The sequence below is a fragment of the Schistocerca nitens genome, chromosome 7, assembly GCF_023898315.1.
Source record: "Schistocerca nitens isolate TAMUIC-IGC-003100 chromosome 7, iqSchNite1.1, whole genome shotgun sequence".
Classification (NCBI taxonomy): domain Eukaryota; kingdom Metazoa; phylum Arthropoda; class Insecta; order Orthoptera; family Acrididae; genus Schistocerca; species Schistocerca nitens.
In genome coordinates, this window is record NC_064620.1 from 444466080 (window position 1) to 444481230 (window position 15151).

Consider the following 15151-nt stretch of genomic DNA (forward strand, 5'->3'; position numbering starts at 1 on the left):
GCAGAGGTCCCGAGTTCGAAGCCCGATCAGGCACACAATTTAATCTGCCACATATCAGCGCACACTCCGTTGTAGAGTGAAAATTTCACACAAAATATCTTTTATTTGCTTCATTGCTTGTACCAAATATAGCTTTAACAGTAGGGGACGAAGTCTGCATTACTTTCATTCGCCCTTTCTTTTTCGAGAATTTTTAATGTCGTGTCCCTTTCAATCCAAAACGAAAAGGCTCTTCACCGTTGCTCCACGCGCACACACACATTTTTAACACACCTGGCTGTTTGAATATACAGGGTGTTGCAAAAAGGTACGGCCAAACTTTCAGGAAACATTCCTCATACACAAATAAAGAAAATATGTTATGTGGACATGTGCCCGGAAACGCTTACTTTCCATGTTAGAGCTCATTTTATTACTTCTCTTCATATCACATTAATTATGGAATGGAAACACACAGCAAGAGAACGTACCAGCGTGACTTCAAACACTTTTTTACAGGAAATGTTCAAAACGTCCTCCGTTAGCGAGGATACATGCATCCACCCTCCGTCGCATGGAATCCCTGAGGCGCCGATGCAGCCCTGGAGAATGGCGTATTGTATCACAGCCGTCCACAATACGAGCACGAAGAGTCTCTACATTAGGTACCGGGGTTGCGTAGACAAGAGCTTTCAAATGCCCCCATAAATGAAAGTCAAGAGAGTTGAGGTCAGGATGGCATGGAGGCCATGGAATTGGTTCGCCTCTACCAATCCATCGGTCACCGAATCTGTTGTTGAGAAGCGTACGAACACTTCGACTGAAATTTGGAGGAGCTCCATCGTGCATGATCCACATGTTGTGTCGTACTTGTAAAGGCACATGTTCTAGCAGCACAGGTAGAGTATCCCGTATAAAATCATGATAACGTGCTCCATTGAGCGTAGGTGGAAGAACATGTTGCCCAATGAAGACATCACCAACAATTCCAGCCCAAACGTTCACAGAAAATCTGTGTTTATGGCGTGATTGCACAATTGCGTGCGGATTCTCGTCAGCCCACATATGTTGATTGTGAAAATTTACAATTTGATCACGTTGGAATGAAGCCTCATCCGTAAAGAGAGCATTTGCACTGAAATGAGGATTGACACATTGTTGGATGAACCATTCGCAAAAGTGTACCCGTGGAGGCCAATCAGCTGCTGATAGTGCCTGCACACGCTGTACATGGTACGGAAACAACTGGTTCTTCCGTAGCACTCTCCATACAGTGACGTGGTCAACGTTACCTTGTAAAGCAGCAACTTCTCTGACGCTGACATTAGGGTTATCGTCAACTGCACGAAGAATTGCCTCGTCCATTGCAGGTGTCCTCGTCGTTCTAGGTCTTCCCCAGTCGCCAGTCATAGGCTGGAATGTTCCGTGCTCCCTAAGACGCCGATCAATTGCTTTGAACGTCTTCCTGTCGGGATACCTTCGTTCTGGAAATCTGTCTCGATACAAACGTACCACGCCACGGCTATTGGTCCGTGCTAATCCATACATCAAATGGGCATCTGTCAACTCCGCATTTGTAAACATTGCACTGACTGCAAAACCACGTTCGTGATGAACACTAACCTGTTGATGCTACGTACTGATGTGATTGATGCTAGTACTGTAGAGCAATGAGTCGCATGTCAACACAAGCACCGAAGTCAACATTACCTTCCTTCAATTGGGCCAACCGGCGGTGAATCGAGGACGTACAGTACATACTGACGAAACCAAAATGAGCTCTAACATGTAAATTCAGCGTTTCCGGACACATGTCCACATAACATCTTTTTTTTTTACTTGTGTGTGAGGAATGTTTCCCAAAAGTTTGGCCGTACCTTTTTGTAACACCCTGTATGTTGGTTGGTAGAGATTTTGTACGTTTCTTTCAGATTACAGATGGACTTGGCCTCAGTTGCTTTTCTGAGATCAAGACAGACGGCTCTTTTGTCGGGATCTAAGGCTTGAGGATCGCCCCTGAACTTGAGTAACACGGCACTGAAAAGTCAGAGGCGCACAGCTAGCTGCGCTGGAATTCAGCGAGCACCTGGGGCAGCGGAATTCAGGCGCAGGGTCTGGCGAGGCCGCTCAATATCGCAGACGAGACGGACGGTCGGCGCGTTTTGTTGTGCAAACAACGCGTGTAAGGCAGTAATTGCTCGCCCGCCTCTCTCCAATACAGATTAAATTCCAGACGCGCACTCTGGCGGGTCGGTGTTCCAACACAAGGGAAGTGTGCGTGGTGGGGGAGAAATGGGGGTGGGGGGAGGGAGGATGAAGAGAGAGGGATCTCCGAGCTTCTGTTCTGGGTCTCTACTCTCATCCCTACTACACGTGTATTAATCCATTCTTGTTCACCGCGGCGATATTACCTCCACTTCTCTTTGACTTTGATGTCTTTTTCATACTGTTATCTGAAGAATCTTACGAGGAGATTTTCCTTCCCAGCGGAATGCACACCTCTTCTTAAAAGTAGGGGAACTTGCACTTTGATGGGACCTGATGTTGAAGCTAGTCTGTGGTGGTGCCCAGTAAGTAATATACAAGGAGGGGAGAGCGTCTTTAATGTCTGTCCTCCGCTTTGAAATCAAGGAGCAGGGGAAACAGCTTAGTTTCACCTGAGTGATGCTTTTGCCTTATACTTTACTGTTGGTTGTCGTCCAAGCATAAACTGTAGACTCTAACCTACGTGGACATGAATATTTCACTCTTGTAAGCGGGGTGTGCCTTGTTTAGAAACTATCGGTACCTGGCCTCTCGTGGGCAGTTCTCATACTGAGAGCTATCGAAGCTTAGATAACTTTGGCGTTATGAACACCGACCACCAAAGGCAGGGTTCCGAGTTAGTGTCTCGGTCTAGCTCTCACTTTCAACCTGTCGGGTGTTTCATCTTGATGCTTGAAGGGGACAAGTTGAATGCAGCCAAAATTAGTTTCACGAAGTATTTCCGAGAGCTAAGTTTTCAGCCGTCATCGAAGATTGTCGTTCTTAATGAATATTTTTCAGTGGAAAAGAAGCACCTTCTATAAAGACAGCGTTTTCGTGTCGCTAACAGTTTATATTCTTCCTCTTCCCTTGCGAAACAAATCAAGTAAAAATAATGTTAAATGGCTGGTCGATACTTAGGTATACTCATGTATACCACTTGTTCACTTTTCTTCTTTCTTTTTTTATGCTGATCTATTTCATCCTAGCATTTGTTTTGTCTTGGATATATTGTCACCTGATACTTTCGTCACTAAATTTCGTGGCTTACTTATGAAAAGCCACTTCAATTTTTTGAATTCTTTCTGAATCAATAATCCTTGAATATAAATATTTTAACGTGTTTTATGACATTTCTAATCAGTCATAACGATTAAGTCTTTGAATGCGCTCCTAATTTTAGCCGTATATTTTTCTTTCTTTCACTTTTTGGCATTAATTCTAAATTTTAACTACTCTGCTTCTATTACCTAATATTATTTTCTCAGTTTCTTTACCATCAATTTTTTTATTTCCTTTTACGCATAAGAAAACAGTATTTATAAACAATAATTGTATTCCGCTCGTGTTTCTGTTCTGTAATACTGAACTTGTTTTATATAGTCCAGGCAAACCATCTCTGTCTCTCATCATTCCGTTTGTTAGAACTACCTGCTAATTTAAGCCTTACTTGTAAGAACTTCCGCATTGCATGTCAATATCTGAACAATAATCGCAGTGTAATGCTAAAAAAATCATTTTTTTTCAAACTATGCCAACATCAGCATTCTGTAAATTAAGGTAAGGTATCGCGCGATGCATGTCAATGAAACCTCGAAGACCAATAATTCATTCGAGCAGCACTTTTCAAAATGAGACACCAGTTTCATAGCCAATAAATGTTTCATGGCAATATACTGCGGTAATTTTTTCTATAATAACGCTATCTAAATGTGATAAAATAATGAATTATTTCATACTGGTTGCCACAGCAACACCACTATGAAAATACAATTTCGTTTTCCACCTTGGTCGTGTTACTGCGACAGTTTCAATTTTTGATCTTGGGTTACTCATAACTCCCTAATTTTACACAATCAGTCTGTGTTTTTATATATCCGCTCCGATAGCCGTCAAACGGGACTTAACTATATTATTACTTTTTTCAGTTAAACGAAATGAATACTGTTCCTTTGTCATTTAATTTAAGATTGAGAAGGAATTTAATTTAAATAAAAAAGCTACCCCACGAAACCAAATAGTTTTGTAAGTTAATTTCTTGCATCGTCCAGGGCAATTACTATGTTTTAAGGAAAAATTTAAAAGCGACGCTGAGAAGGTAGCTAAGGTGAGCGAATGGAAGGGCTACAAGAGGTGGCTCAGAACTCCAGCCAACTAAGAAGTGCTGACCCAAGTCGAATCCGCCTCGCGAATTAACGACAAGTGGTTTTTAGGGGGTGTCTTAAATCCAACTAGGAAAATACCGAGCTGGTACCCACGTTGTGCCTCAAACACACACTACACAAACAGTCAGAAAGACGGTGCTCTCGTTCGAATGCATTCCTATACCAGGTACATATTTAAATAACAGGCTACCTCGCATAAGCCAACACAGGTCGACTGTGTGAAGCACATCGTCGAAATCAGCTGATCATGTGAAATAAATGATTGCGATCGGCATACTGCCAAGGTAGGTATTGTAATTTGCATAAAAAAACGAATTGTTATGATTTAAGAGCAAATTGCAAAGTCGCTATTTGAACAATGAAACGAAGAAACACGTTCCTTTGTCGCCTTTTCATTCCATCGAATCTCGACAATTCATATGATAAACCACAGAGCAGCAGTGATTTATCACATTTGTCGTTCCGAAATGTGTTTGAAATACTTTAGGTGGCTAAGCTGAACTTGAGACAGGAACAGTGCTCGCCTTGGTATTTGAAATGCGTTCTTTAGATTTTGTCGCTGGCATGGGCGGCTTTGTTATAAAGAGGCTCCCATTCCGTGAATAATTCTTACACCCTACAGCTTTCAAAAAATGTTCACAGGTGTGTAATCTTATGGGACTTAACTGCTAAGGTCATCAGTCCCTAAGCTTACACACTACTTAACCTAAATTATGCGAAGGACACACACCCATGCCCGAGGGAGAACTCGAACCTCCGCCGGGATCAGTCGCACAGTCCATGCCTGCAGCGCCCTAGACCGCTCGGCTAATCCCGCGCGGCCCCTACACCGTAAGTTACACTTAAAGATGTGTGTTAGTCTTGTTTACCTGCTTTAGACTGCCTTAACGGAAATGACATAATAATGCTCTTACAACTCTAACCACTTGTAATGGTACTTGAATTACGTAATCATTACGGCAGCTCACCTGAACCTCTCGATACCAGTAATATTCTACTGTGTTTCCGTAAAGTAGTTAACATATTTCTGAGACAACATTCAGATTTGATTTCATTAATGTAGAAGTACTTTGATTCATCGATATGTTTATATTGCAATGATATTATTCTTATGTGTATTCTTACTTTTGTCACTATGATCTTTGACGTACTTGTAACTCTGATTTTTGGGCGCGTAAGCGATTATTAGTTGTTAGAGAGTCGGACCTTGAGAAAGTCAAGTCTTGTACGTCATGTTGGAAAGACGCATATTGTAGCCAGTTTATAAAATGTGAACTTTAACAGTGAGGAAGACGTTTTCAAGTATGTTTTGTATTGTGAAGTGATGTTTTGTGTGTTAGGTGCCATTGCAACAAAAGCAATAAAAAGGAAGTGTACTTAAATTCGGAGTGCTGATTACTTTTTTTACATCACCATTGCCCGGCAAAAGTGTAATCTTCAAGAATGTTTTGTGAAACACATCTATAAAACTTTTGAATATAGCAGAATAAAAACTAGGCCTCCGAGCTTGGAATCATCACCACCTAGATTTTCGACGATTGAGCCATGATTTTACAACGAGACCAGCGTGGGAAACACGAAAAGATGAGTGCCTAGTTTATTTATTATTACATGAAATGACTTTATTAACTGTGCTCTAATGACAACTGCCACATAATAACTTTGTTGTTGCCCGAAATTGCAGTATTTAGCAGCGTGAGCAACACCACAATCATTATTAAATTTTGACCTTTGTTTTGGTAGGGCTGTTAGACACTGTACTTGATAATGGCGTAAGAGCTGACATCTAGATAGCAGAGAAGATAAGTATAGTAATACACAGTCAAATGGGGGTTTACTTCTTTAAAAAATATTGCATGACTTTGGCTCAGCACCAACGAAAGAAAAAAACTTCATGTAGGGAACAAGGTCCCCAAAGATAGGTGTATAATTATGTTGAACCATTGTGCTTCTCGTAAAGACGACATCACCCAGTGAATGCTACGAAAACATTTTCCAGACCATAATGCTTCGTCCTCCGGCCTGTGCCCTTCCGATGATAGTTTGCTTTCAGAAGCTTCACGGCTTGCGCACCAACGGCCACCTGTCCGATGGAGCATGAAACGAGATTCATCCGAAAAGGCCACCTGTCACTGCTCACTGGAGGTCCAGATGTGGTATTGGCTTCAAAATTCCAGATTTCGTCGCCGCTGAACAGAGGTCAGCATGGGTCCATGAACCAAGCGCCTGCTGCGGAGGCCCATACGAAGCAACGTTTGCTAAGCGGCCGTTGCGGATACACTGTTGGTCATTCCTTGGTTCATTTGGACAGTTGCACGTCTATTCGCCCCTGTACATCAACGCAGCCGTCATTCTCCCCTTTCATCTGCGACCTGTGCTGCACCACATCAGCCTCGACGCCGGTTTTAGAGCGACATTTTGCCATGCACAGTACAAGTAAACCACGGTGACACTCGAACACTTTACAAACTTTGCTGTTTCTGAAATGCTTCCACCCAAGGCCCGAAAGCCGATGACGCTCCATTTGCGCCGTTTCCACCTTTCCCGACACGCATTATGTCTCCTCCGCTGCTGGAGCTGCCACCTGCCGTCTGTGAGTAAGCATTGCAACTTGATGTCGAACATAGGTGTTGGTCGCATAATGTGACTGGAGAGAGTAGTTGTTTACGAGGCTGAGAGTGCGACTCACAGCCAATATTATGTTCAGGCTGCATTTGGTCCCATCCGATAACTGCGTGCGAATCTTAAAAGCGATGTCATCACCTGACAAGGAGATACGAGTTTCTGATAAGGATCGTGCCGATGACAGCTTGTTATGGTCTCAACAGAATTATGTGATTTGAGTCCTCCTCAGCACTCTGAAGCAGTTCCCTCTCTTGATGTTGATGAATCTATGACTACAGATGCGTTACTCTACTAATAATTGTGTGTCGTACTAACGATAGATTAATCAGTTCTACATGTAATTTGTTTTGTAGCAGAAAAGGCCGCCGTCACACATACACTTACAGTAGCGTTTTACTCAACATAAGTTATTCAGATGTTTCAAACGGCTCTAAGCAGTATGGGACTTAACATCGGAGGTCATCAGTCCCCTGGACTTAGAACTACTTAAGCCGAGCTAACTTAAGGACATCCATGCCCGAGGAAGGATTCGAACCTGCGACCGTAGCAGTCGCGCGGTTCCGGACTGAAGCGCCTAGAACCGCTGGGCCACAACGGCCGGCGAACAAAAGTTACTAATATATCTTAGGTACCAGTATGGAAGTGAACGATGTCGGGGTACTGAGTTTGACACATGTTCCAATTAATGTGCAACATCTTAAAAAAAAATGGTTCACATGGCTCTGAGCACTATGGGACTTAACATCAGTGGTCATCAATCCCCTAGACCTTAGAACTAGTTAAACCTAACTAACCTAAGGACATCATACACATCCATGCCCGAGGCAGGATTCGAACCTGCGACCGTAGCAGCCTCGCGGTTCCGGACTGCGCGCCTAGACCCGCTAGACCACCGCGGCCGGCGCAACATCTTCTTTCATCGGAGTACGTCCATATAGATTCTTAAGAAAGCGACCAGTGTACTTTCCAAAATTTCGGCGTAAATGAAACACAGGTACTTTGTGATAAAAATCACGTAAACAACAGTTCTCAATTTCACTGCTGTCACGGATGGTTCCATCACAGTTTCAGTGTAATACGAAATTTACATCTGAATCGCTGTTTCCAGAAACCGAACAGCCTTGTTAATATTCATTTCTTATAGTTCAACGAATTTCACATTTCGTAAAAATAACATTTGAAATATGTATTTCATTTATTGCCAGTTGTAGATAAACACATAGGAGCGAGGGAAGTGTAATTTACATAGTATTTTCTCCCACTGTGGTGTTTTTTCAGTTTTACTGGTCATGGAAACACCTTTCTATTTGTGACGCTACTTATCTCGTTGTTTGTATTGTTTGACGATTGTGTATTACATTCTAGCCTGTCTACCGTCGTACCGACCGAGTATGCAAGAACCGCAAAGTGGAATTCTCCTGCTAATGAATTCATCCTGAACCTAAAATCGTTCACTAATTAGTATTTTGCTGTTTGTATTTCTTTAATATACAGGGCGATTCAAAAAGAATACCACAACTTTAAAAATGTGTATTTAATGAAAGAAACATAATATAACCTTCTGTTATACATCATTACAAAGAGTATTTAAAAAGGTTTTTTTCACTCAAAAACAAGTTCAGATATGTTCAATATGGCCCCCTCCAGACACTCGAGCAATATCAACCCGATACTCCAACTCGTTCCACACTCTCTGTAGCATATCAGGCATAACAGTTTGGATAGCTGCAGTTATTTCTCGTTTCAAATCATCAATGGTGGCTGGGAGAGGTGGCCGAAACACCATATCCTTAACATACCCCCATAAGAAAAAATCGCAGGGGGTAAGATCAGGGCTTCTTGGAGGTCAGTGATGAAGTGCTCTGTCATGGCTGCCTGGCGGCCGATCCATCGCCTCGGGTGGTTGACGTTCAGGTAGTTACGGACAGATAAGTGCCAATGTGGTGGCGCTCCATCCTGCTGAAATATGAATTGTTGTGCTTCTTGTTCGAGCTGCGGGAACAGCCAATTCTCTAACATTTCCAGATACTGTAGTCCAGTTACAGTAGCACCTTCGAAGAAAAAGGGACCAAAAACTTTTTTTCCCTTTGCACAAACAGCCATTCTCTGTAAACTGTTTATACCAACGTTTAATACACCACCTATCAGGAGGTTTAACACCATACTTCGTTCGAAATGCACGCTGAACAACTGTCGTCGATTCACTTCTGCCGTACTCAATAACACAAAAAGCTTTCTGATGAGCGGTCGCCATCTTAGCATCAACTGACGCTGACGCCTAGTCAGCAGCGCCTCAAGCGAACAAATGTACAACTAAATGAAACTTTATAGCTCCCTTAATTCGCCGACAGATAGTGCTTAGCTCTGCCTTTTGTCGTTGCAGAGTTTTAAATTCCTAAAGTTGTGGTATTCTTTTTGAATCACCCTGTACTTTGCATTATTAGAGTGACGCATCACTTTGTCCTTCAGCTACATTAATCACATCGATCTCTATGTAGCTGCTCGCACTAAATGATTAATAGCACCAAAGTAAATACTTGAATACTGAAACGATGCTTCTTGATAAAGTAACATGTTTACATCTACTGATACAATATGGTGTATTTTATCGCTCGTCGAATCGAGTGTGATTCTTCAAGTGGATACCACGCCTTTAAAACTTCAAATGAGAGCCAGAATTTCTCCTTAAACATAGTTTCCATCCTTATCAAACTGAGCTATAATTTTGTCTGTATTATGACCTGAAATCTACGCGTTCTTCAACAACAAATTTAAGCCTTTTTATCTAAATAATAGCGGACGAAGGTCCAACACCACTTCAGTCGTACTTGTCGGTGCAAAATGTAGCAAATCTGGAAAGCATGTCAATATTAAAAAATTGTCAAGTATGTCTCCGCTTCCTGTTGCGAAATATGCGTCAGTGGTAACTGCTACGTTAATGCTCAGTATGACATTCTATATCTGGACTCGTATAATCCACCTCATGGTGACTGGCAGCGTAAAATTTTAATTTTGCGATACCTTGTTCTATTTGCTGATTTGTTCAGCAGGTGACTGTGAGGAACTGAATTGCACACCTTCAAGAAGTCAGCGTGACATCAGACAGTGTACCACACTTTACTGCCTTCTGGATCCCATAGTCAGCTGACTTCCGTAAAATTCATGTTGACTGAGGACATTTTCGGTCTCCAAAAACTGAATACATGAACATCAAAATGGAGCGATAATTCTACAACGTACTGATCTCACACCCAGCATGCTATCGTTATCAGTATGAATGTAAAATTAAATGCTGGTTTCATTTCTCCTATTACGACCCACCCGCGATTCCTGTGCAAAAGTCTACCAATGCCTTCTCTCTATCGATGGAACGGACAGTGAAATGAATGTTTCGTTTTTCCTCCAGTTATTTCAAATGCCTAAAAAGGGAGCAACTGGAAGCGGATAAAATTGATCTTCGGGCAAAAATGGAACCTAATGGTTCGTAAAAAGGAGAAGGGTTCAACATGCCGTCGACATCGAGGTCATTACAGATGGATGTTGTTCGGTAGAAGATTTAAAACATACAAAAATCACATAAAAATAAATGATGTTATTTGGAAATACCCACATATTAGGTGCATTTTTTCTTATTTTGTAAACTATTTGGTTTTTTTATATCACAGTCAAAATATATCCCAAAGAAAGCAGGTGTTGACAGATGTGAAAATTACCTAACTATCAGTTTGATAAGTCACGGCTGCAAAATACTAACGCCAGTTCTTTACAGACGAATGGAAAAACTAGTAGAAGCCGACCACGGGGAAGATCAGTTTGGATTCCGTAGAAATATTGGGGCAATACTGACCCTACGACTTATCTTAGAAGCTAGATTAAGGAAAGGCAAACCTACGTTTCTAGCTTTTGTGGACTTAGAGAAAGCTTTCGACAATGTAGACTGGAATACTCTCTTTCTAATTCTGAAGGTGGCAGGGGTAAAACATAGGGAGCGAAAGGCTATTTACAATTTGTACAGAAACCAGATGGCAGTTATAAGAGTCGAAGGACATGAAAGGGAAGCAGTGGTTGGGAAGGGAGTGAGACAGGGTTGTAGCGTCTCCCCGATGTTATTCAATCTGTGTATTGAGCAAGCAGTGAAGGAAACAAAAGAAAAATTCGGAGTTGGCATTAAAATCCATGGTGAAGAAATAAAAATTTTAGGTTCGGCGATGACATTGTAATTCTGTCAGAGACAGCAAAGGACTTGGAAGAGCATTTGAAAGGAATGGATAGTGTCTTGAAAGGAGGATATAAGATGAACATCAACAAAAGCAAAACGAGGATAATGGACTGTAGTCGAATTAAGTCGGGTGATGCTGAGGGAGTTACATTATGAAATGAGACACTTAAAGTAGTAAAGGTGTTTTGCTATTTGGGGAGCAAAGTAGCTGATGATGGTCGAAGTAGAGAGAATATAAAATGTAGACTGGCAATGGCAAGGAAAGAGTTTCTGAAGAAGAGAAATTTGTTAACATCGAGTATAGATTTAAGTGTCGGAAAGTCGTTTCTCAAAGTATTTGTATGGAGTGAAGCCATGGATGGAAGTGAAACATGGACGATAAATAGTTTGGACAAGAAGAGAATAGCTTTCGAAATGTGGTGCTACAGAAGAATGCTGAAGATTAGATGGTTAGATCACCTAACTAATGAGGAGGTATTGAATACGATTGGGGAGAAGAAGGGATCGGTTGGTAGGGCTTGTTCTGAGGCTTCAAGGGATCAACAATTTAGCATTGGGGTCACCAGTTTAGTATTGTAGGGCAGCGTTGAGTGTAAAAATCGTAGAGGGAGACCAAGAGATGAATACACTAAGCAGATTCAAAAGGATGTAGGTTGCAGTAGGTACTGGGAGATGAAGAAGCTTGCACTGGATAGAGTAGCACGGAGAGCTGCATCAAACCAGTCTCAGGACTGAAGACCACAACAAACAACAGTCAAAATATACTCCTCGACATTAATCAAGTTCATGATGGGTGAGTATGTTTGTGGAGCCATGTGGAACCGCAGGTAATGATTAAAAATCAATCAGATGGATAAAAAGGTCATTAGGATAATGGAAGGATGGAGTGAGGTACGGCGTTGTGAGCAATGTTGGAAAGATGGGCTCATTTCACAACAGACTTCATTATTGGGCAGTTGGGATGGTTAAAGTTCTAGCTGGAGAGGATGGCAATAAGGCCCATGGACGGTGAGATGTGGATATAGTGGCGCACTGGGTACCTGGATGTGTTATTAGTCAATAGGATATTAAATGGTGCGACTGTTTTGCAGCTAATGTATTGGATCCGAAGAGGATGCGAATAGAAGATGCGGAAAACGAGGCAAAGTGCATGTCTTACCCGCATTTCAAGGGATTAGTAGAATTTGCAGAGATTCAAGTAATGTTGGCATACGTTAGGACGGTTTGACGAGGGATTGGTGAGTCCAAATAATGGTAGAAGGATATAGACATGATGTACAGCCTGTTAGTAGCTTTAGTAGGTTTTAAGTTTTGTCTAGATTTAAGTTTTGTGTTGAATGGTAAGGGGTTGTCCGTTCCGGGTTTGCTTTTTTCTGTTGAGTATTAATCTTATGCATTTACTTATCTGTGTTAAGGGTACTGCATGTCATTCTCAGTGGAGAGAAGTCTTCCGAAGTAAGAGTGATTTCAGGTGTGCCGCAGGGGAGTGTAGTAAGACCGTTGCTATTCACAATATATATAAATGACCTTGTGGAAAACATCTAAATTTCACTGAGGCTTTTTGCGGATGATGCTGCAGTTTATCGAGAGGTTGTAACAATGGAAAATTTTACTGAAATGCAGGAGGATCTGCAACGAACTGACGTATGGTGCAGGGAATGGCAATTGAATCTGAATGTAGACAAGTGTAATGTGCTGCGAATACTTAGAAAGAACGATCCTTTATCATTTAGCTACAATATAGAAGGTCAGCAACTGGAAGCCGTTAATTCCATAAATTATCTGGCAGTGCACATTAGGAGTGATTTAAAATGGAATGATCGTATAAAATTAATCGTCGGTAAAGCAGATGCCAGGCTGAGATTCGTTGGAAGAATCCTAAGGAAATGCAGTCCGAAAACAAAGGAAGTAGGTTACAGTACACTTGTTCACCCACTGCCTGAGTACTGCTCACCGGTGTGGGGTTCGTACCAGATGTGGTTGATAGAGGAGATAGAGAAGATTCAACGGAGAGCAGCGCGCTTCGTTACAGGATCATTTAGTAATCGCGAAAGCGTTACCGAGATGATAGATAAACTCCAGTGGAAGACTCTACAAGAGAGACGCTCAGTAGCTCGTTACGGGCTTTTGTTGAAGTTTCGAGAACATACCTTCACCGAGGAGTCAAGCAGTACATCGCTCCCTCCTACGTTTATCTCGCGAAGAGACCATGAGGATAAAATCAGAGAAATCAGAGCCCACACAGGGGCATACCGACACTTTTTTATTCCACGTACAATACGAGACTGGGATAGAAGGGAGAACCGATAGAGGTAGTCAAGGTACCCTCCGCCACACACCGTCAGGTGGCTTGCGGAGTATTTTTGTAGATGTAGATGTAGATGTAGATTGGTTGTAAATGCAGAGGTAGCTATCTGGACAATGAAAACGCGACCAAAGTTGGTGTCTTGGCTTTTTGTGGATTTTCTTCAAGTATCCACATGTTACGTCACTCGTGCATGAGATTCAAGGGGAGCTGAAGGACTGCACGAGAAATTTAGGGTTGTGGTGGGTAGTTACGTAAATGGGGTCGCCAGGATATTGCTGGAGGTAAGAGAGGGGTGATGGTTTGGGAATATCTTCATTTCACCGAACGTAAAGGAGGGGGACGGAACAGAGCCTTGAGGCACACCTGCAGCGGCGTTAAATGTCCATATTTTATCCCGTTTAATGATTGTCACTTTCAACGGAGCTGAGAGCGTCCTACGGTAGCGAGGCTGCACCAGATGCGCGCGCTACAGTGTATGCGATCGCAACTCATGTGCCATCTGCGTCACGTGTCCGCACAGTGGCACGGCAGGGCGAGGGTGTGAGGTGGTGTTGCTCGTAATGCTTTGCCTTGCAGTGTGTGTATGTGTGTGCGTGTGCGTGTGTGTGTGTGTGTGTGTGTGTGTGTGGCACGGCAGGCCACGTCAGGGCACGCGGCGAGCAATAAATCCGGACGGCGGCTGCCTCAACAGGTGGCCGCCAGGTGTCAGCACTCGCGGCCTTCGCCGTGAATAAATGCGGCCGTCGCGTGCGACTGGACAGCTGCAGGGATAATGCGCGCGGCACATGCCTCCCGCGATGTATCTTCCCAGTTACAGGATGGCTGCTGTGCTAGACGAATGGTTTGTTTCTCTCGTAAGTACGAGATCCCGCCGCGGTTCTGTCTCTGTCTTCAACCTTTTCAGGATTTACAACTGAATTTCTATGGCTGTTGGAAAGGGACTAGTTTGCGAGTTGCAAGAACGTGCACCGCGTCGAAGATGATACTCGCTGTAGACTTCCAAAAGTTGGCAGTTACAGTCTTCAGAATGTACAACAGTCGCTTAAAGTTGTTCCGAATTTTCAAGGCAAAGACCATATGATAAAATGAGCGAAGACACGATAGACGTCCAAAGGGAGGAGCGGATGGGGTTGGGGGAAACTTGCCCCCTCCTCGAAATTATTGCATGTAATAAAACTAAACACTAGATTTAACCTTACTGAGCGCGATAAAAATTACTGTCGAATCAGCGATTCCTGTAATGTGGATGCTAGGATAGAGCGGATCAGGTTGTGGAAAGTGACCATGTCAATTGCTGTTGGTTCTACAAGAACACACACAACTTTATTCCTCAAACCAAGTATCTTCTCCAGAATACATTTAAATGATTGCTTTTAAATCAGCAGGATTTAGAGTAACGGCTGAAGGTCTTACTTAAGAAAATTACAGTATCTTCTCGGCTAAAGGCTGAAATAATATTTCAGATCAGCTAAGGAAATTCTTCAAAAGCCAAGCATCTAAAGGCCATATTAAGGAAAATTTAAGTTAATTCTTCGGCTGAAAGCCCAATTTCAAAAATTTTCTTTACATAATAAAAGACACTTTAAAGATAAGCTTTTACACAGTACAACG